At 38.9% G+C, this 22,653-nt stretch overlaps 1 protein-coding gene across 1 annotated transcript in view; it reads right to left on the bottom strand.

Moving 5' to 3' along the window:
* Positions 1–22,653, bottom strand: part of NEXMIF (neurite extension and migration factor) — a 536,136-nt gene that overhangs the window by 432,338 nt on the left and 81,145 nt on the right. The gene's annotated exons all lie outside the window — the stretch shown is intronic.

Raw genomic sequence — 22,653 nt, 5'->3', positions numbered from 1 at the left:
GAAAATGGGGCAGAAAAATATTCGAAGTAATAACAGCCAAACTATTTCCAAATTTGATGAGAAACATTAATCACATCCAAAAAGCTCAACAAATTCCAAGTAGGATAGACTCAAAGAGATCTATACCTAAACACACCATATATTTATTATACAATAATCAGGAATTATTTTATTTAGATGATGGTATAAAATGGGAGAAAATATGCTAGTGAGAAGAAAGTAAAGATAAAATAAAGGGGGAAAAGTTAAGATATTTAGTCAATTATTTATCATTTAAAGATCAAGTCTGTGGTATTTAATATATGAAACGCCCGGGAAGTAATTTTCAGGAAAGCAATACAAAGCATACACAGTAAAGAGTACTTCCATTTAGTGGTCTGATAATGAGCCATTGCTGAACACTGGTCATAATACCTGTAGACAACATGACGAATTATTTGTTGCACAGAGTTATTCCCCTTATGGATTATTTGATATTTTATTTTATTTATTTATTTTTTGTAATCCTAACCAAGGACTTTTTTCCACTGATTTTTAGAGAGTGGAAGGGACGGGAGAGAGAGCGAGACATCAATGTGAGAGAGACACATCGATTGGTTGCCTCCCACTTGCACCTCAAGCTGGGCTGTGGATCGAACCTGCAAGCCAGGTACGTGCCCTTGACCAGGAATCAAACCCATGACACTTTGGTGCCGAGGTCAACACTCTAACCACTGACCCACACCAGGCAGGGCTGATATTTTATTTTTAATCTCACTCTCACTTCCCATGGTCTCTTAACACCTGTAGGTGAAGCTCATTTTAAAAAATCATAATGCATTTTAAAATTTAACAGAAAAGAAATTTAAATCATGTGATGCTTAGGATTAATGGAGAAGTGATCATATATTCAAATTCATTCTGATTAACATACCAATGAAATATCTCCAACATTATGTATGTATGCTGCTCTGAACTGTATCATATTTGCTAATGGCTGCCAGGCTCAACCACAACTCCTGACTTTTAGAAATTTAAATGAATCTATTTCAAAGTTTTTATGTAAGGCAGACTACAATTAGAGGACTATCTCTTTTACTCAGCACCTTATCATACACCCTTTGTGTGTAAACACTCCTTATCTCCCAATGCAGGAACTCCACACAAACAAAGAGGGAAGAGCAGAGGAGGAGTTGAAAAGAGCAGAGAGCCACAAAGGGTGTTTGGTTAACAGCCATAACCAATACACACTGCCCTAAGTCCACTTACTTTCCTTGTGTCTGCCTTCTTCAGGCCCTTCTGGTCCAATTTCTCTGTCCTTCCACCAAACTTAGACTTTGTTTTTACCTCCTCCCCACAGCTCACTACGCTACACATCCCAGCTCTTATTCTATTCTAGGACTTCGATCCTATACCTACATGTCTTATTCAACCAACTGGTATATGTTGCATGCAAGGAAGGTTTCTTTGGGTGTAGGAGACAAGCTTTCATGGACAGTATTAAAACTGAATATCTATTCACCCTTATTAATTACATGCAGTTTTATTTTGAGAAGAAAACACAAACTAGAAGAGAATAGAAGCCAGGAGTGAACAAGAAAACCCAAAAGCTACGTTTTAGAGCAGCTGGAAATTGACAACTAGCTTGAAAAAAAATTAAAGGAAGAAGGTATTGGCATTCTAAAGAGTTCTAGAAAAATTATAAATTAAAAAGAGAAAACCCAATATTAAATAATGTGGGTGAGTCCCAAAATGTGCTACAGGTATTTGAATATGTACATGTTCACATATTCTTGGGAACTGGGTTAAAAATACATTTTATCCCTTTTCCCAAAATCCTCAACAGCACCTGCAGCCACAAAGACAAACCCAACCTCCACTGCAACCCTGAAGCATTTCCAAACTTGGAAACTAAATCTGCAGCTCTTTCTGGCCATTTGTCAGAGGGACAGTGACTAAGTACTGAATGGAAAGTGTGAAACTAGAAGAGATGGTGAGAAATGTAGCCACAGAAAGCTTTGATTCTGCTTGCCAGACTGGAGAGCAGCACAAGGGAGAGGGAAAAACCTAAACAGTGGCAAGTCCACACCATCGCCACATCTTGCAATGTCCATTGCCACGAAGTAAATAAGGGGAGGGAAAAAACCCTTTTTCAAAACAGACCTAGAGTGGGTGTGTGGTTTCAATCTGACAGTCTCATTTTACTTCAGTGGTTTTGGGGAGGGTGAGAGTAGGAAAAGAGAGAGAGGAGGAGATGAGATAAAACACACAGCCATTTTTGTGATTAAATTTCAGAATCATTTCATTATGTAGTTTCAATTCATTGAAAGTGGTTTTTCCTTCCAGCCCCACTCCTTCCTTAAAACTCTTGCTCCACTCACTACCCCTCCTGCATAACACACACACACACACACACACACACACACACACACACACACACACCACTCACACAAACACACATTACCCTTGATATAATCAAAGCAGGCAAAGAAGCTCCACCTCAGTAATTGCCTTTGTAATCAGGGATGTAAACAATATTCAGGTTTTTTGGCCTTGAGAATGGTGTAACAAAAGTAAAAGTACCATTTTACTTTTACTCAGGAAAATGTAAAAGGAAACTAAAATATTTAATAGGTGCAAATAGTGTGCTTCTGCTACAATTAATAAATAATGCCAAATTGAAAGAATAGCAGTGTGTGGTGATATATTGAATGATGCTGTTTCTGATGTAATACTCCAGTGAAAGCCTTTATGAAACTGTATACTTCTATTGTTTCTTGGCCTTTTGGCTAAGGTCAAGTGAAATTGTATGCTACTAAACACATTAAATTAACCTCTAAGGGCCAGGACATGATGTTCTGTTATTGTTGTGTGTCTGTTTTACTACTTAATGGCTCTCATTTTAAAGCCTAACTCAGATTAGGAAATAATGAATAAAAAACTCAAGCAACCTGAGGTATGACTTGATGAATCTGTCCAGAAACTAGTATGAGTTTTGGACACAGATACTTAGGTCTCTGGCCAAGAAGAAATTATCGTTGTGGAGCATGAGATTGAGGAGGCCAGGGCTTCCATTTTGAATGAATCAAACTCTGTTCTTTAGATATTTGAATCAGTCTATTCTACTTCTCAAAAATGGCTCCTGGTCCCCTCACCTTTTCACAGCTCAACCTGGAGTGAAGTCATAAAGAATACAGCACATGAAGAAAAGTAGAAGTTCCCAAGCTGGGCTGGTACAAAACATTTTTATCAGGTCAGCAATACTTGCATGTACAAGGAGATATTTTGAGGAAAGTTTTACCAAGTATTAAATATGTTTTTTTTTCCCTCTCAGAAATTCTGAGAAACAAAACTACTTGATTTGGCCACAAGCCATAGGGCCTAATTAGTTCTGTGAGTTTGTTTACTGTTTAAGCCTAGCCATCAGTGGATAACTGTACAGATCCAAAGAATCTAAAGCCTCAATGCAGAGGCTTTATATAGAATATATAAAAAAGAAATAAATTTCTTTTCAACCTGGGGATCAGGGAGAAACAAACACTTGTTGAGGAAGGAAGAGCTATAAGTTACAGAGCTTCCAGGACTTTATAGGGGCTCTGGGGGATTAACCAATGATCATACACAAGGCTAATAAAACATGTACATTTTTTCTAGGCACTCAGGCCACTTTATATTTCTCATTCTCCCCAAAGCCTAGTAAAGAAGAAGAGGCAGGTATTTTCTCCCACCACTTTGATATAGCCTTAGAGGCTTTGTCCTCCTGCCAGAGTCTCCAGGATTTCACTATTGAGTAACACATAGACGCATAAGCAGAGCTGAAATGCTGCCTCTAATTCAGCTTCTTCATCAAAGCTCAGATCCACAGAACAATGACCAACTTTTCATTCATTTTCCAATATTACCTACCTCATTTAAATGACACGTGCCCTCTCCCCCCCCCCAGTTTCTTGTGTCCATTGGTTATGCTTATAGGCATGCATACAAGTCCTTAGGTTGATCTCCTACCTCCCCCCCACAACTCTCCCCAGCGTTCCCACTGTAGTTTGACAGTCTGTTCGATGCTTCTCTGCCTCTATATCTATTTTAGTGCATCAGTTTATAATGTTCTTTATTATCCATAAGTGAGTGAGATCATGTAGTATTTTTCTTTCACTGACTGGCTTATTTCACTTAGCATAATGCTCTCCAGTTCCATCCATGCTGCTGCAAATGGTAAGAATTCCTTCTTTTTTTACAGCAGCATAGTATTCCATTGTGTAGATGTACCACAGTTTTCAGCAGATGAATGGATTAGAAAACTGTGGTATATCTGAGGCATGTTTTAAAGTGAGGAGAATTTACACCTAATTAAAACCACAGGAGCAGAATTTAGTTTTTTAAGATTAGTGTGTTTTTGAGGCAGTCAGACTAGTCTGTCCATCAGACTTGCTGAAGAAGGAGGGTGAGAAGGAAAGAATGTGTATGTATGGGAGCAGGAGTGGGCAGGGAGGATGAGCTAGAGACAGATGTTTTTAAAGATGCTGATTTAGGTATGAAGGAATGAGAGTACCAAAAAATGGACCAATTTTTGTCTTCACATTTTCCTGTTTTCCCCTACATACCTAAGACCTGCAACTACTCTTCTGGTAGAACCACAGGAGGGAAAATAATGTTTTGAGTGACACTGAACAGTTGAAGGATGAAGAAACAAGCATCTGAATAATCCACAAAGCAGATGGCTTGAGATAATAGAAAATGGAATGTGTCTCATTTTATCAATGACGAAGCTAAGGCAAAAGGAGAAACAGGGACTTGGCCTTTTCTAAGAGTAGTATTATTTTTAAATTTAGTTCTAAGTCCTCAGGCTGCAAAACAATGGAATGAAGACATTCTGAAAGTTTTCTTGTTTATCACCTTTATGGGTGTTTTTTTTTAAAGACTTAAAGGGTTCATCTGATGAGGGAGCTAAGACCTGTCTAGACGATCTTATGACTGACTTCAAAGTCACAATTAAACAAGCCATTGTGTGTGTGTGCATGCACACACACACACACACAATTATTACAACATTTTTACATTTAATCTGTGCATTCAACAAACATGGGAGAGAATGAGAAGATAAGGCACCCAATATGGAGATGGGAAGACTGGATTCAGGTAAGTTGGAAAATTTTTAAAATATTAAGTACCCATGTACACACAATCAAGTAATGTCTATGGATGATATGAAAGTTTTTTCTAAAAGTCTCATCTTAGGCTCATCTACCCTTTGCAGAAATTCTTGTTTTTCAAAGTTGTTCAAAGCTACCCAACCACCAGGTTTAGTCTGGGCCACTTGGACCTAAAGCCATTACCTGGCTCTGCCATTAACTTAGATACCCCTATCTAGGGAACCTGTTGATTACATTTACAATGACTAAAACTTCTGGGGATCAAGAAGAATTAAAAATTTCAAGTTCCTAAAGGACTTATCTTTCCCTCCAGCAAAAAGAATTATGGCAACAGAATTCACATTCCTCACAGTTCACCTCAGAACCTCTTTCAGGTATCAAACAAAGTTCATAGGCTCAAATAATTAAAATCCCACCCCATCTCCCCTTTCTCTATAGCAGATTCAACTTCTTATGCTTCCCTGGTTCCTCTATCAACCCTCAATCTCAGAGATCCATAAAACAGCAAAGCTAAGGTAGCTTCCTTACCAACCTCCACTCTGAAAGTAGAGATTTGTGTCTATACCCATTTATTCCTCCCCATCCTTTGTCACCAGAGTTGAAAAGTCTAGCTCTCAGTCCCTTTGCCACCATCATTCTTCTCTGAATATTCCTCCTCCTTCAGCCCTGAAATTCAGCCACCCAAACTTCAGACCACCTCCTAGTTTTAAGTAAATTACTTTGTCCAGGCCAGTAGGTGGCACCACACATAGCTAGCTGTTTCTTTTCAACTGATGATTCTTTGAAGGCAGCAGACTCTGTGGGTATGGCAATCATTCATACTGGGGAGTTGTGACTTGAAATATTCTGTATACACCACAATTTCTAGTTTGTACAAACTGCTTTTAAGGTTGAGGAAGTTGTCCGGTAGAAAAAGAGAAATGTTTCCTAGCTATATTTTTTTCTCCTGTACTCGGTGCTAGGCCATATGACAAGGCTCTTCCTATCTTCTTGCCCTAGTTGTAAATGAGCTAAGAAATTCCAAAAATAAAAGTTGGTGCTGTTTTCCAAGTCTCCCAGTGTAGCTTCCGCAACCTCCAAAATAGAAGAGTGGAGACTGCCACTGAGGTGTGTATGTGTTACAAAATATCACTGTATAAATTATTTGAGGATTATAAACTGTTTGGGATCACACCTCACCACCTTTCAATTGGAATTTGATAATTGGTGAAAAAAAGACAAATCTTGCTGCCTAATATCCACAGCAAGCAAGGACAATTAAAAAACATTCATTTTTGTTCTGTTCACACTTCTATTCCCAAGCTAACCATGTGCTTTCTAGGTTCTGCCTTGACCACCCAATTGATATCTGCTATCATACAAAAATATTTTTAGAAAAACACAGCCCTAGTTGGTTTGGCTCAGTGGATAGAGCGTCAGCCTACAGACTGAAGGGTCCCGGTTTCAATTCCGGTCAAGAGCACATGCCCGGGTTGCAGGCTCGATCCCCAGTGGGGTATGCAGAAGGCATTGATGTCTCTCTCTCTCTCTCTCTCTCTCTCTCTCTCTCTCTCTCTCTCTCTCTTCTCTCTGAAATCAATAAAAATATATTTTAAAAAAGGATTTTTATTTTTTAGCAACATTTCATAAACATTTGCATTGCAGACATAACTTTCGTATCTCATTTTATATCAGGAAGCTCAGTTTAGTCCATATGCAAATGTACAAGCAATTCTGATTAAGGCTGAAGGTCTGACAAATATTAGCTTATACGAAGTGTAAACAAAATGTAAAGGTTACTAGAGGAAGAATGAGCAGAACCCAGCTCAATTTAACTGAGCCTCTTTGTTCTGAGTGTAACACTACCTGCCCTACCTGCTTCACAAAGGGTTAGAAGGGTAAAGTAATGAGTTCCAAAATGGCTTTGAAAAAGATTAAGCTCTGTACAATGCAGAAGCATTATATTTCCCCTAAGGATATTCATTCTAATATAGGTTCATGTATTCATTCAGTGATAAAGCCTGTGTACTATTGTTTCCAGAAGTGAAACTTTTATTTTTTTTACTTTAATAGCTATTTACTTATTTATTTATTTATTTATTTATTTATTTATTTATTTATTTCCCATCACCATTTATCCCCGCTTTACACTTCTCCACCTCCACTCACTTACCCAACACCCCTCCTACCACAATCACCACACTGTAGTCAGTGACTATGAGATCTTTATCTTTTTTCCCTCATTTTCTTTCTTTATTGATTAAGATATTACATACTAGTATGTGTCCTTATACCCATTATCCTCCCACCTTCCCCTACCTTCCCACTGAGGTTTGACGGTCTTATCAATGCTTCTCTGTCTCTGGATCTGTTTTTGTTCATCAGTTTATGTTCTTCATTATACTCCACAAATGAGTGAGATCTTGTGATACCTATCTTTCTCTGACTGGCTTATTTCTTTCTTTTTTTTTTTATTGCTTAAAGTATTACAAAGGGTGTTACATATGTGTCCTTTTTTCCCCCTGCCCTTGACAGTGCCCTAGCATCCCCTATCCCCCAGTGTCTTATGTCCATTGGTTATGCTTATATGCATGCATACAAGTCCTTAGGTTGATCTCTTACCCCCCTCACTCCTGCCCCCCAACCCTCCCCCGCCTTCCCGCTGCAGTTTGACAATCTGTTTGAGGCAGCTCTGCCTCTGTATCTATTATTGTTCAAAAGGTTATAATGGTCTCTATTATCCATGAATAAGTGAGGTCATGTGGTATGTTTCCTTCATTGACTGGCTTATTTCACTTAGCATAATGCTCTCCAGTTCCATCCATGCTGTTGCAAATGGTAAGAGTTCCTTCTTTTTTACAGCAGCATAGTATTCTATCGTGTAGATGTACCACAGTTTTCTAATCCATTCATCTACTGATGGGCACTTAGGCTGTTTCCAGTTCCTAGCTATGGTGAATTGTGCTGCTATGAACATAGGGGTGCATATATCCTTTCTGATTGGTCTTTCTGGTTACTTGGGATATATTCCTAGAAGTGGGATCAGAGGGTCAAATGGGAGTTCCATTTTCAGTTTTTTGAGGAAACTCCATACTGTCTTCCATAGTGGCTGCACCAGTCTGCATTCCCACCAGCAGTGCACAAGTGTTCCTTTTCTCCACATCCTCTCCAACACTTGTCGTTTGTTGATTTGTTGAGAATAGCCAGTCTGACAGGTGTGAGATGGTACCTCATTGTTGTTTTGATTTGCATCTCTCAGATGATTAGTGACTTTGAGCATGTTTTCATATGTCTCTTGGCTTTCTGAATGTCCTCTTTTGAAAGGTGTCTATTTAGGTCCTTTGCCCATTTTTTGATTGGATTGTTTAACTTCCTTTTGTTAAGTTGTATGAGTTCCCTATAAATTTTGGAGATTAGGCCCTTATCAGATATGACATTGGCAAATATGTTTTCCCACACAGTGGGTTTTCTCGTTGTTTTGTTGATGGTTTATTTAGCTGTTCAGAAGCTTTTTATTTTGATGTAGTCCCATTTGTTCATTTTCTCTTTAGTTTCAAGTGCCCTAGGAGCTGTATCAGTGAAGAAATTGCTTCGGCATATGTCTGAGATTTTGTTGCCTTTGGATTCTTCTAGAATTTTTATGGTTTCCTGTCGTACATTTAAGTCCTTTATCCATTTTGAGTTTATTTTTGTGTATGGTGTTAGTTGGTGGTCTAGCTTCATTTTCTTGCATATATCTGTCCAATTTTCCCAACAACATTTATTGAAGAGACTATCTTGGCTCCATTGTATGTTCTTGCCTCCTTTGTCAAATATTAATTGAGCATATCATTTCGGGCCGATTTCTGGGCTCTCTATTCTATTCCATTGATCTATATTCCTGTTCTTGTGCCAGTACCAGGCAGTTTTGAGAACAGTGGCTTTGTAATACAGCTTGATATCAGGTATTGAGATCCCACCTACTTTGTTCATTTTCAGGATTGCTGCAGCTATTCGGGGTCTTTTTTTATTCCAGATGAATTTTTGGAGAGTTCGTTCTAGATCTCTGAAGTATGCCGTTGGTATTTTAATGGGAAGTGCCTTAAATTTATAGATTGCTTTGGGCAGTATGGACATTTTAATGTTGTCGATTCTACCAATCCATGAACACGGTATGTTCTTCCATCTGTTTATGTCTTCCTCTATATCTTTTTTCAACGTCCTGTAGTTTTCTGAGTAGAGGTCTTTTACCTCTTTAGTTAAGTTTATTTCTAGGTAGCTTAATTTTTTTGGTGAGATGGTAAATGGGATTGTTTTCTTAGTCTCTCTTTCTGAAAGTTCACTATTGGTGTATAGAAATGCCTCAGATTTCTTGGGGTTAATTTTGTATCCTGCTACATTGCCAAATTCATGTATTAAGTCTAGTAGCTTTTTGATGGAGTCTCTAGGGTTTTGTATGTATAATATCATGTCATCTGCAAATAAGGACAGTTTTACTTCCTGTTTTCCAATTTGGATGACTTTTATTTCTTCTTCTTGCCTAATTGCAATGGCTAATACTTCCAGTACTATGTTGAACAGGAGTGGTGAGAGGGGGCATCCCTGTCTTGTTCCTCTTCTTGGGGAAATGGTGTTAGATTTTGTCCATTGAGTATGATGTTGGCTGTGGGACTGTCATATATGTCTTTTATTATGTTGAGGTATGATCCTTCTACTCCCACCTTACTGAGAGTTTTTATCAAAAAAGGGTGTTGAATTTTGTCAAATGCTTTTTCTGCATCAATTGATATGACCATGTGTTTTTTTTCTTTCAATTTGTTTACGTGATGTATCACGTTTATTGATTTGCAGATACTGTACCATCCTTGCATCCCTGGGATAAATCCTACTTGGTCATGGTGTATGATCTTTCTGATGTACTGCTGGATCCGATTTGCTAAGATTTTGTTGAGGATTTTGGCATCTATGTTCATGAGGGATATTGGCCTGTAATTCTCTTTCATTGTGTTGTCTTTCCCTTGTGTTGGTATTAGGGTGATGTTGGCTTCAAAGAATGAGCTTGGAAGTGTTCCTTCCTCTTGAATTTTTTGTAGTAGTCTGTGGAGGATAGGTTTTAGTTCTTCCTTGAATGTTTGGTAAAACTCCCCTGTGAAGCCGTCTCATCCTGGGCTTTTGTTTGCTGGAAGCTTTTTGATGACTACTTCAATTTCTTCCATAGTTATTGGCCTGTTGAGATTTTTACATTCTTCCTGATTGAGTGTTGGAATGTTGTATTTTTCTAGGAATATGTCCATTTCCTCCAGGTTGTCTAGTTTGTTGGAGTAGACCTGTCCGAAGTATTTTTTAAAAATCATTTGTGTTTCTGTGGGGTCTGCTGTTATTTCGCCTCTATTGTTTCTGGTTTTATTTATTTGGGTCCTCTCTCTTTGCTTGTTGGTGAACCTGGCTAGAGGTTTGTCAATCTTGTTTATCCTTTCAAAGAACCAGCTCTTGGTTTCATTGATTTTCTTTATTGTGTTTTTGGTCTCTATGTCATTTATTTCTGCTCTAATCTTTATTATCTCCTTCCTTCTGCTCACTCTGGGCTTTTCTTGTTGCTCTCTTTCCAATTCTTTGAGTTGTAGACTTAGATGACTTACTACCATTTTTTCTTGTTTTTTTAGATAGGCCTGTAGAGCTATAAACTTCCCTCTCTGCACTGCTTTCTTTGTGTCCCATAGGTTTTGGATTGTTGTGTTTTCATTGTCATTAGTTTCCAGGATGTTTTTAATTTCTTCTTTGATCTCATTGGTAACCCAATAAATATTTAATAACATGCTATTCAGCTTCCCGTTGTTTGAGTATTTTGGGTTGTTTTTATTGTAGTTTATTTCTAATATTATGCCATCGTGGTCTGAGAAGATGCTTTTTATGATTTCAATCCTCTGAATTTGTGGATTCTTTGCTTGTGACCCAATATATGGTCTATTTTTGAATATGTCTTACTGGCTTATATCGCTGAGCATAATGCTCTCCAGCTCCATCCATGCTGTTGCAAATGTAAGAATCCCTTCTTTTTTACTGCAGCATAGTATTCCATTGTGTAGATCTACAACAGTTTTTTAATCCACTCATCTGCTTATGGGCTCTTAAGCTGTTTCCAAATCTTAGATACTGTAAATTGTGTTGCTATGAACATAGGGGTGCATATATCCTTTCTGATTGGTGTTTCTGGCTTCTTGGGATATATTCCTACAAATAGCATCACTGGGTCAAATGAGAGTTCCATTTTTAGTTTTTTGAGGAAACTCCATACTGTTCTCCACAGTGGCTGCACCAGTCTGCATTCCCACCAGCAGTGCACAAGGGTTCCTTTTTCTCCTCATCCTCCCCAGCAGTTGTCATTTGTAGATTTGTTGATTATAGCCATTCTGACAGGTGTGAGATGGTACCACATTGACATTTTGATTTGCATCACTTGGATGATTAGTGACTTTGAGCTTGTTTTCATATGTCTCTTGACCTTCCTTATGTCCTCTTCCAACAATTATCTATTTAGGTCCATTGCACATTTTTTGATTGGGTTGTTTATCTTCTTTTGTTAAGTTTCATGAGTTCCCTGTAAATATTGGAGATTAATCCCTTATGGAAGATAACATTGGCAAATATGTTCTCCCATGCAGTATGCTTTCTGTTGTTTGCTTGATGGTTTCTTTTGTTGTGCAGAAGCCTTTTGTTTTGATGTAGTCCCAGTTGTTTATTTTCTGTTTAGTTTCCGTTGCCCTAGGAGCAGTATCAGTGAAGAAATTGCTTCAGCGTATGTCTGTGATTTTGCTGCCTGTGGATTCCTTTAAGATTTTTATGGTTTCCTTTCTTACATTTAAGTCCTTTATCCATTTTTTTTTAAAATAATTTTTATTTCTTGAAGTATTACAAAGAATATTACATATGTCTCCTTCCCCCCCCCCTTGACATTCCCCCAGCCCCTATCCCCTAGTGTCTTGTGTCCATAGGTTATTCTTATATGCATGCATGTAAGTCCTTCGATTGATCTCTTAACACCCCCCCCAAAAAAAAATCCTCCCCAGGCTTCCCACTGTAGTTTGACAGTCTGTTCAATGCTGCTCTCCCTCTGCATCTACCCCTGTTCATCAGTCTATACTGGTCCCCATTATCTGTCCCAACCTCACTGGGGCCGTTTCGTCCTCACAGGGGCCGTCCCGACCTCACTGGGGCCATCCTTACCTCACCGGGTCTATCCCTACCTCAGTGGGGCCGTTTCAACCTCACCGGGGCTATCCCGACCTCACCAGGGCTGTCTCGACCTTGCCGGTGCCGTACATGGCCAAGGTCGTTTTGGCCTCACCAGGGCCGTCCTAACATCACCAGGGCCATTTCGGCCTCACCAGGGCCGTTTCAACCTCACCGGGACCGGCCCAACCTCACCAGGGCCGTCTCGGCCTCACCGGGGCCGTTCCGACCTCACCAGGGCCCACTTGGCATCGCTGGGGCTGTTTCATCCTCACCGGGCCATCTCGACCTCACCTGGGCCGTCTCAACCTCCCCGGGGCCATTCCGACTTCACCAGGGCCGTTTCAGCCTCACCGGGGCCGTCCCAGCCTCACCGGGCCCATCCCAACCTCACCGGGGCCATTTTCAACCTCATCAGGGCTGTCCTGACACCCGCTTGAATACCTGACAGGACTAAGGCATGCCAACAGAAGAGTAGAGGAATTGAAGGACCTTCACTACTGCACATTTTTTTTCACCTTTTACTCAAGAAACTAATATTTTTTTCTTTTTTCATCACCTGATTTTACCTTTTTAATTACTACATTTTTATATTTAACCAGTATTATTACTACTACCATTTTAACTTTTTTTTATAGTGTCATTTAATTTTCTCTTTATTTTATTTTGGGATTAGTGTTCTCCATTCTATTTTCATCTTTCTTTTAGCATCATTTTACTCTACCTCAACTTGACCTTTATGCCAAAATTCTCTTCCTCACTTTTCCCCTTTTGTTGTACTGTTTCTCTTACCCTATTCATGCTTTAGATTTTCCCTATTCCTTCTTTTTACCCCCTCTCAAAATTTCACCCTATTTATATATCTAATTTCCAATCCCCTTCTCTAAATCTATATACAGCTCTCGCTTCGCTTTCTTCACTATCCATTTTTTTCCCCTCTATGTCTTTTTGTTGTTGTTTGCTTGATTGTTGAGTATATTGGTTTTTTTATGCTTGTTTGTGAGATTGTTTTGCTTTTTATTTTTATTTTTCTGTTGCGTTTTTTTCCCCGCTTATTTTTTTGCTTCTGTGTTCCCTCACCTTGCTTCATATTAGTTGTTGTTTGTAGTTTGCATTTGTCTCTAGGGACCTGTTGCTGGAATTTGTTGGGATTAGTGGCTGTTCTATTATAATTTTCTCCCCATATAAATACTTTCTTCCCTTCTTCTATTTCATTCTCTTTCTTTTCTATCTTACTTTTTTTTTTCCTTTTCCCAACTTCATTTTTGCACTCCTTTTCTTTTCTTTTTCTCTTTTTCTTTTTCTCCTCTTTCTGCCTTATCCCCTAATTCTTTTTGCTATGGTGGTCACCTTTATTTTGGGATATTAGTATTGTGAATATATTTCTGTTCAGTGCCTTGTGTGTTGTGCCTTGTTGTGTTGTATTTTGTGCCTTTAAGTTAACTCAGCAGAGAGAGAACTACATAACCAAACAACAAGAGAAGAGAGATCATGGGGAGACAAAGAAACAGCCTGCATATGAAAGAAAAACAGGCATCACCAGAGAAGGAAGTAAAGGAAATGTAGACAATGGAGGCAAGCGAAGTGTCAGAGAAAGAATTCAGAGGGTCATAAGGTGGATAAAAAGAATGGAAGAAAAATTCAACAATATGTGTAAGAACCAAGAGGGAATGAAGAAGAACCAAGAAGAAATGAAAAATGACATCACTGAGATAAAGAACTCAATAGAAAGCATCAACAGTAGACTAAAAGAAGCAGAGGACTGCATCAGTGAGCTAGAAGACAAGGTAGGAAAAAATACCCAAGGTAGGAAAAAAAACCCAAGCAGAGCAGCTTCTAGAAAAAAAAAATTAAAAAGCAAGAGGAGAGCCTAAAAGAACTTTGGGACAACACAAAATGAAACAACATCTGCATAATAGGAGTGCCAGAAGGAGAGGAAACTGAGGAGGAATAGAAAACCTGTTTGAAAAAATAATGACAGAAAACTTCCCTGATATAGGGAAGAAAAAACTCACACAAATCCAAGAAGCTCACAGAGTCCCAAACAAAATGAATGCCAAAAAACTGATGCCAAGGCACATTATAATTAAATTGGCAAACACCAACGACAAAGCAAGAATCTTAAAAGTGGCCAGAGAGAGAGAAAAAGTTACCTACAAAAAATCCCCCATCAGACTAGCGACTGATTCCTCAACAGAAACACATCAGGAAAGAAGGGAATGGAATGAAATATACAAAGTCATGCAAAGGAAGGGTCTGAATCCAAGAATACTGTGCCCAGCAAGGCTATCAATCAAAACTGAGGGTGATATCAGGAGCTTCACATTCAAAAAAGAAATACGGGAGTTTATTACCACCAAACCAGCAATGCAAGAAATGCTAAAGGGTCTGCTGTAAAAAGATAAAATAGGAAACGAAGAAGGAACACAGGGGTAAAGAATAAAAATGGTGACAAACAAGTATCTATCAATAATAACTTTAAATGTAAATGGATTAAATGCCCCAATCAAAAGACATAGGGTAACTAAGTGGATAAGAAAACATGATCCATATATCTGCTGTCTATAGGAAACCAATCTCAGAAAAAAAGACAAAAACAGATTGATGGTGAAGGGATGGAAAAAGGTTTTTCAGGAGAATGGAAATGAAAAAAAAAAACAGCTGGATTAGCAATACTTATATCTGACAAATTAGATCTCAAAGTGAAGGTAGTAAAAAGAGATAAGGAAGGCCACTTCATAATACTAAAGGGAGCAATCCAACAAGAAGAAATAATTCTGGTAAACATATATGCACCAAATATAGGAGCACCCAAATACATAAGAAAACTTCTGGAGGAGATCAAGGGAGAGATTGACAGCAACACAATGATAGTAGGGGACGTTAACACCCCATTATCACCATTGGACAAATCCTCTAAACAAAAAATCAGCAAAGAAGCATCAATCCTAAATGACTCACTAGATCAGATGGAATTAATTGACATCTTCAGAACATTCCACCCCAAAGCTACAGAATATACAATCTTCTCAAGTGCACATGGATCATTTTCAAAGATAGACCATATTTTGGGTCACAGACAAAGTCTCTTCAAATTCAAGAAAATTGAAATCATATCAAGCATCTTCTCAGATAACAATGGCATAAAACTGGAAAACAACTACAATAAAAACAATCCAAAAAAATCAAACACATGGAGACTAAATAGCATGCTATTAAACAATGACTAGGTTACCAGAGAGATCAAAGAAGAAATAAAAAACATCATGGCAACAAACGACAATGAAAACTCAACAATCCAAAACCTACGGGACACAGTGAAAGCAGTCTTGAGAGGGAAGTTCATAGGTCTACAAGCCTACTGCAAAAAATAAGAAACAATGATAATAAATTACCTAACCCTTCAACTCAAAGAGTTAGAAATAGCAACAAGAAAAGCCCAGTGTAAGCAGAAGGAAGGAAATAATAAAGATCAGAACAGAGATAAACGACATAGAGACCAAAATAACAATACAAAAGATCAACAAAACCAAGAGCTGGTTCTTTGATAGGATAAATAAGATTGACAAAACTCTACCAGGCTCACCAAGAAGCAAAGAGAGAGGACACAAATAAACAAAATCAGAAATGAAAGAGGAGAAATAACAACAGAAACCACAGAAATACAATGGATTGTTAAAAAATACTATGAACAACTCTACTCCAACCAACTAGACAACCTGGAGGATATGGACATATTACTAGAAAAATACAACCTTCCAAAACATAATCAGGAAGAATCCAAAAATCTCAATAGGCCAAAACTGTGGAAGAAATTGAAGCTGTCATCAAAAAGCTTCCAGCAAACGAAAGCCCGGGGCCCGATCGCTTCACAAGGGAATTTTACCAAACATTCAAGGAAGAACTAAAACAAATCCTCCTCAGATTATTCCAAAAAATTCAAGAGGAAAGAACACTTCCAAGCTCATTCTATGAAGCCAGCATCACCCTAATACCAAAACCGGGTAAAGACAACACAATGAAAGAGAATTACAGGCCAATATCCCCCATGAACATAGATGCCAAAATCCTCAACAAAATCCTAGCAAATCGGATCCAGCAGTACATCAGAAAGATCACACACCATGACCAAGTGGGATTTATCCCAGGGATGCAAGGATGGTACAATATCCACAAATCAATAAAAGTGATACATCACATAAACAAATTGAGTGATCAAAACCACATAGTCATATCAATTGATGCAGAAAAAGCATGTCACATAATCCAACACCCATTTTTGATAAAACCTCTCAGCAAAGTGGGAATAGAAGGGTCATATCTCAACATAATAAAAGCCATATATGACAAACCCACAGCCAACATCATACTCAATGGGCAAAAACTAAAACCATTTCCCCTAAGAACAGGAACAAGACTTGGTTGCCCACTCTCACCACTCCTGTTCGATATAGTACTGGATGTATTAGCAATTGGAATTAGAGAAGAAAAAGAAATAAAAAGCATCCAAATTGGAAATGAAGAAGTAAAACTGTCCTTATTTGCAGATGACATGAAAAACCCTAAGGACTCCATCAAAAAACTCTTAGACTTAATAAATGAATTCAGCAATGTAGAAGGATACAAAATCAATGCCAATAAATCTATGTCATTTCTATATACCAATTGTGAACTTACAGAAAGAGAGACTAAAAAAGCAATCCCATTTACCATCACACCAAAAAATTAAGATACCTAGGAATAACCCTAACTAAAGAGGTAAAAGACCTCTACTCAGAAAACTACAGGACGTTGAAAAAAGGGATAGAAGAAGACATAAACAGATGGAAGAATATACCATTTTCATGGATTGGTGGAAGCAACATCATTAAAATTTCCATACTACCCAAAACAATCTATAAATTCAACGCACTTCTCATTAAAATACCAACAGCATATTTCACAGACCTAGAATGAAATCTCCAAAAATTCATCTGGAATAAAAAAAGACCCTGAATAGTTGCAGTGATCCTGAGAAAGAAGAACAAAGTAGGTGGGATCTCAATACCTGATACCAAGCTGTATTACAAAGCCACTGTTCTCAAAATGGCCTGGTACTGGCACAAAAACAGACATATTGATCAATGAAATAGAATAGAGAATCCAGAAATTAAGCTGAACCAATATGCTCAATTATTATTTGACAAAGGAGGCAAGAACATACAATGGAGTCAAGACAGTGTCTTCAATAAATGGTGTTGGGAAAATTGGACAGATACATCCAAAAAAATGAAACTAGACCACCAACTTACACCATACACAAAAATAGACTCAAAATGGATAAAGGACCTAAATGTAAAAAAGGAAACCATAAAAATTCTAGAAGAATCCAAAGGCAACAAAATATCAGACATATGCCACAGCAATTTCTTCACTGATACAGCTCCTAGGGCTTTGGAAACTAAAGAGAAAATAAACAAATGGGACTACATCAAAATAAAAAGCTTCTGCACAGCAAAATAAACCATCAACAAAACAACAAGAAAGCCCACTGCATGGGAGAACATATTCGCCAATGTTATCACCGATAAGGGTTTAATCTCCAACATTTATAGGGAACTCATACAAGTTAACAAACGGAAGATAAACAATCCAATCAAAAAATGGGCAAAGGATCTAAATAGACACTTTTCAAAAGAGGACATTCAGAAAGCCAAGAGACATATGAAAACATGCTCAAAGTCACTAATCATCCGAGAGATGCAAATCAAAACAACAATGAGGTATCATCTCACACCTGTCAGAATGGCTATCATCAGCAAATCAACAAACGACAAGTGCTGGAGAGGATGCGGAGAAAAGGGAACCCTCGTGCACTGCTGGTGGGAATGCAGACTGGTGCAGCCACTATGGAAGACAGTATGGAGTTTCCTCAAAAAGTTAAAAATGGAACTCCCATTTGACCCTGTGATCCCACTTCTAGGAATATATACCAAAAAAACCAGAAAGACCACTCAGAAAGGATATATGCATCCCTATGTCCATAGCAGCACAATTCACCGTAGCTAAGATCTGGAACCAGCCCAAGTGCCCATCAGCAGATGAATGGATTAAAAAACTGTGGTATATCTACACAATGGAATACTATGCTGCTGTAAAAAGGAAGGAATTCTTACCATTTGCAACAGCATGGGTGGAACTGGAGATCATAAAGCTAAGTGAAATAAGCCAGTCAATGAAAGAAAATACCACATGATCTCACTCATTTATAGATAATAAGGACCATTATAAACTGATGAACAAAAATAGATACAGAGGCAGAGCATCCTCGAACAGACTGTCAAACTACAGCGGGTAGGCTGGGGGTGGTTGTTGGGTGGTGGGAGGGGGGCGTAAGAGATCAACTGAAGGACTCGTATGCATGCATATAAGCATAACCAATGGACATAAGACACTTGGGGGTAAGGGAGGCTGGGGGATTGTCAAGGGGAGCAAAAAAAGGAGGCATATGTAACACTCTTTGTAATACTTTAAGCAATAAAAAAATAAATGAAAAAATATATATTAATATTGGTTTATTAGTTGTGACAAAAGTACCACAGTATTGGAAGACATTAATAAATGGAGCAGCAGGTTATGAAGTATATGGGAATGCTCTATATTATCATGACAATAATTCTGTAGATCTGAGATTGTTCTAAACTAAAAAGTTTGTTAAGAAAACAGAAAAAGCTACAAGAAAACATGTTTTGGCTCAATTTAAGAATAGGTTTTCTGAAATATAGAAATTGGAAAGGAAGAAGTAAACGTATCTCTGTTTATAGGCAACATGATCCTACCTAATAAAGAGGGAATATGTTAATTGACCCTCACACCATCCCAAGGATGTTGGCACCCACAGCCAATAAGGAGGGCATATGCTAATTGACTGCCATGCCCTCAAAGATGGTAGTGCCCACAGACACAAGATGGTGGCACCCAGTTCTCTCAGCCCTGCTGGGGTGGCAGGTGTGCAGCCCGGCTAGACCGAACCCCAGGTGTGTCTGGCCACTTCACACACCTGCCTTCGGAGCTCCCCAGTTCCCTCAGCCCCCAGCTGCCCAGGGGCAGCCCCAGGCGCAGGCAAGCCTCAGATGGTGGCTTCCCAGCAGCCCAGGGCCAGCCCAAGATGCAGGCAAGCCTCAGATGTTGGCTGCTCAGCCACCTAGGGCCACCTGAGTCTCAGATGATCAGGGCCGGCAGAGGCTTGCACTGCTGGCAGTGGCAGCAGCAGAGGTGTGATGGGGCATTGCCTTCCCTTGATTGCCGGGTCACCTCCCACTCCTGAGGGCTCCCAGATTGTGAGAGGAGGAAAGCTGGCCTGAGGGACGCCCCCTCCAGTGCATGAATTTTCATGCACTGGGCCTCTAGTCTATTATAATAGAAAACCCTAAATATTCCACAAAAAAACTTTTAGAACTAATAAAAATCAGAACAAAAATCAATATGTAAAATCAGTTATGTTTCTATAAACTAACAATGAACAATCCAAAGAGGAAATTAAGAAAACTATAACATTTATACTATCAAAAATAAACTGAACCAAGGAGGTGAAAGGCTTGTACACTGCAAAGTACAAAATATTGCTGAAAGAAATTAAAGAAAACTCCAATAAATAGAAAGACATTCATGTTCATGAATTGGAGGACGTAACATTGTTTAGATGTCAATACTGCCCAAAGCAATCTATAGATTTAATGTAGTCTTTACAAAAGAACTCAATGACATTTTATGCATAAATAGAAAGTCATTGTAAAATTCATGTAGAATCTCAATTAACCCCAAATAGTCAAATAATCTTGAAAAGAAAAACAAAGTTGGAGGTATCACACTTTCTGAGTTAAAAACTTACTACAAAGTGATAGTAATCAAAACAGTGTGGTACTTACATAAGGACAGACAGATAGACAAATGTAATAGAATATAGAGCATAGAAATAAACCCTGACATATATGGCTAATTGATCTTCAACAGGAGTGCTGAGATCATTCAATGGGAAAAGGACAGTCTTTTCAGCAAATGTTGTTGAAAAAACTAGAGATCCACATGTAAAAAAAAAATTAAATAAAGTTGGACCCTTTCAGAAAAATTAACTCAAAACAGATCAAAACCCAAATATAAGCAATAACACTATAAAACTCCTAGGAAAAATCATAGGAAGAAAGCTTCCTAAAATTGGATTTGGCAATTATTTCTTGCAGGTGATACAAAAACCATAGGCAAGAAAAGAAAAACTAAATAAATAAACTGTACTACATTAACATGTAAAACTTTTGTGCATCAAAAGACACTATCGAGCCTTAGGAAAAAATATGATGGCGGCATAGGTTAACGCCGGAGATTGCTGCCTCAAAAAACCACTTCAAAAAACAACTAAAGACGGAACGGACATCATCCAGAACCACAGGAAGGCTGGCTGAGTGGAAATTCTACAACTAGGAGGAAAGAGAATATCATACCCAGACTCAGAGGAGGTGCAGTGCTGAAGAGAAATACTGAGGTGCGGAGTGCACGTGGAGCGGGCTGGCGGCGGAGGGCGCGGTTGTTGTTTTCAATCGGGAGGGAGTTTCAGACTCTGAGCTCCAGATATGGGCGAGTCTCTAGGGACCCAGACTCAAACGGGAGAAGCGGGACTGTCTGGCTTCGGTTGGAAGTCGAAGGCAGCTTTCTCTCCGAGGTTTGCAGCAGTTGCTGGGACTCTGTGAGGCAGAGCCCCTAGGGACGGAACTGAGAGCAGCCATAACTGCTTGCTCCTCGCGGCCTGTAGATCCCCAGGGACCCGCCCCGCCCGAGCCCTGTGCAGAGCCATTTGCCGAATAGCCTCAGGCAAATGCTAGATTAGCACTGCCCTAGAGATCCAGCACAGAAGCTCTCTCACTGCAGACACAGCGGACTCTCATAGCCAGTTAGCCTGGAGGTCAAATCACCCCCACTATTGCCGACAACAATCAAGGCTTAACTACAACAAGACTGTGCACAAAGACCACTAGGGGGTGCACCAAGAAAGCAAAAAATGCAGAGAAGAAGAAACAGGACAAAACTGTCAATGGAGGATATAGAGTTCAGAACCACACTTTTAAGGTCTCTCAAGAACTGTCTAGAAGCCGCCGATAAATGTAGTGAGATCCTCAAGAAATCTAATGAGACCCTCGATGTTGTGATAAAGAACCAACTAGAAATTAAGCATACACTGACTGAAATAAAGAATATTATACAGACTCCCAACAGCAGACCAGAGGAGCGCAAGAATCAAGTCAAAGATTCGAAATGCGAAAAAGCAAAAAACACCCAACCAGAAAAGCAAAATGAAAAAAGAATCTGAAAATACGAAGATAGTGTAAGGAGCCTCTGGGACAGCTTCAAGTGTACCAACATCAGAATTATAGGGGTGCCAGAAGATGAGAGAGAGCAAGATATTGAAAACCTATTTGAAGAAATAATGACAGAAAACTTCCCCCACCTGGTGAGAGAAATAGACTTACAGGTCCAGGAAGCACAGAGAACCCCAAACAAAAGGAATCCAAAGAGGACCACACCAAGACACATCATAATTAAAATGCCAAGAGCAAAAGACAAAGAGAGAATCTTAAAAGCAGCAAGAGAAAGAAACTCAGTTACCTACAAGGGAATACCCATATGACTGTCAGCTGATTTCTCAACAGAAACTTTGCAGGCCAGAAGGGAGTGGCAAGAAATATTCAAAGTGATGAATGCCAAGAACCTACAACCAAGATTACTTTATCCAGCAAAGCTATCATTCAGAACTGAAGGTCAGATAAAGAGCTTCACAGATAAGGAAAAGCTAAAGGAGTTCATCACCACCAAACCAGTATTATATGAAATGCTGGAAGGTATCCTTTAAGAAGAGGAAGAAGAAGAAAAAGGTAAAGATACAAATTATGAACAACAAACATGCATCTATCAACAAGTGAATCTAAGAATCAAGTGAATAAATAATCTGGTGATCATAATAGAATCAGGGACATAGAAAGGGAATGGACTGACTATTCTTGGTGGGGAAAGGTGTGTGGGAGATGCAGGAAGAGACTGGACAAAAATCGTGCACCTATGGATGAGGACAGTGGGTGGGGAGTGAGGGCGGAGGGTGGGGCAGGAACTGGGAGGAGGGGAGTTATGGGGGGAAAAAAGAGGAACAAATGTAATAATCTGAACAATAAAGATTTAATTAAAAAAAAGACACTATCAACAAAGTGAAAAGGCAATCAATGGAATGGGAGAAAATATTTGCAAATCATATATGTGAAAAGGGATTAATATCCAAAATATAAAAAGAGCAACAACTCAGCAACAACCCCCT

This window comes from Myotis nattereri (genome assembly GCF_964212035.1).
Source record: "Myotis nattereri genome assembly, chromosome: X".
Lineage (NCBI taxonomy): Eukaryota > Metazoa > Chordata > Mammalia > Chiroptera > Vespertilionidae > Myotis > Myotis nattereri.
Note: the sequence above shows the minus strand (reverse complement) of the source record. Positions and strands in the feature narration are given on the sequence as shown.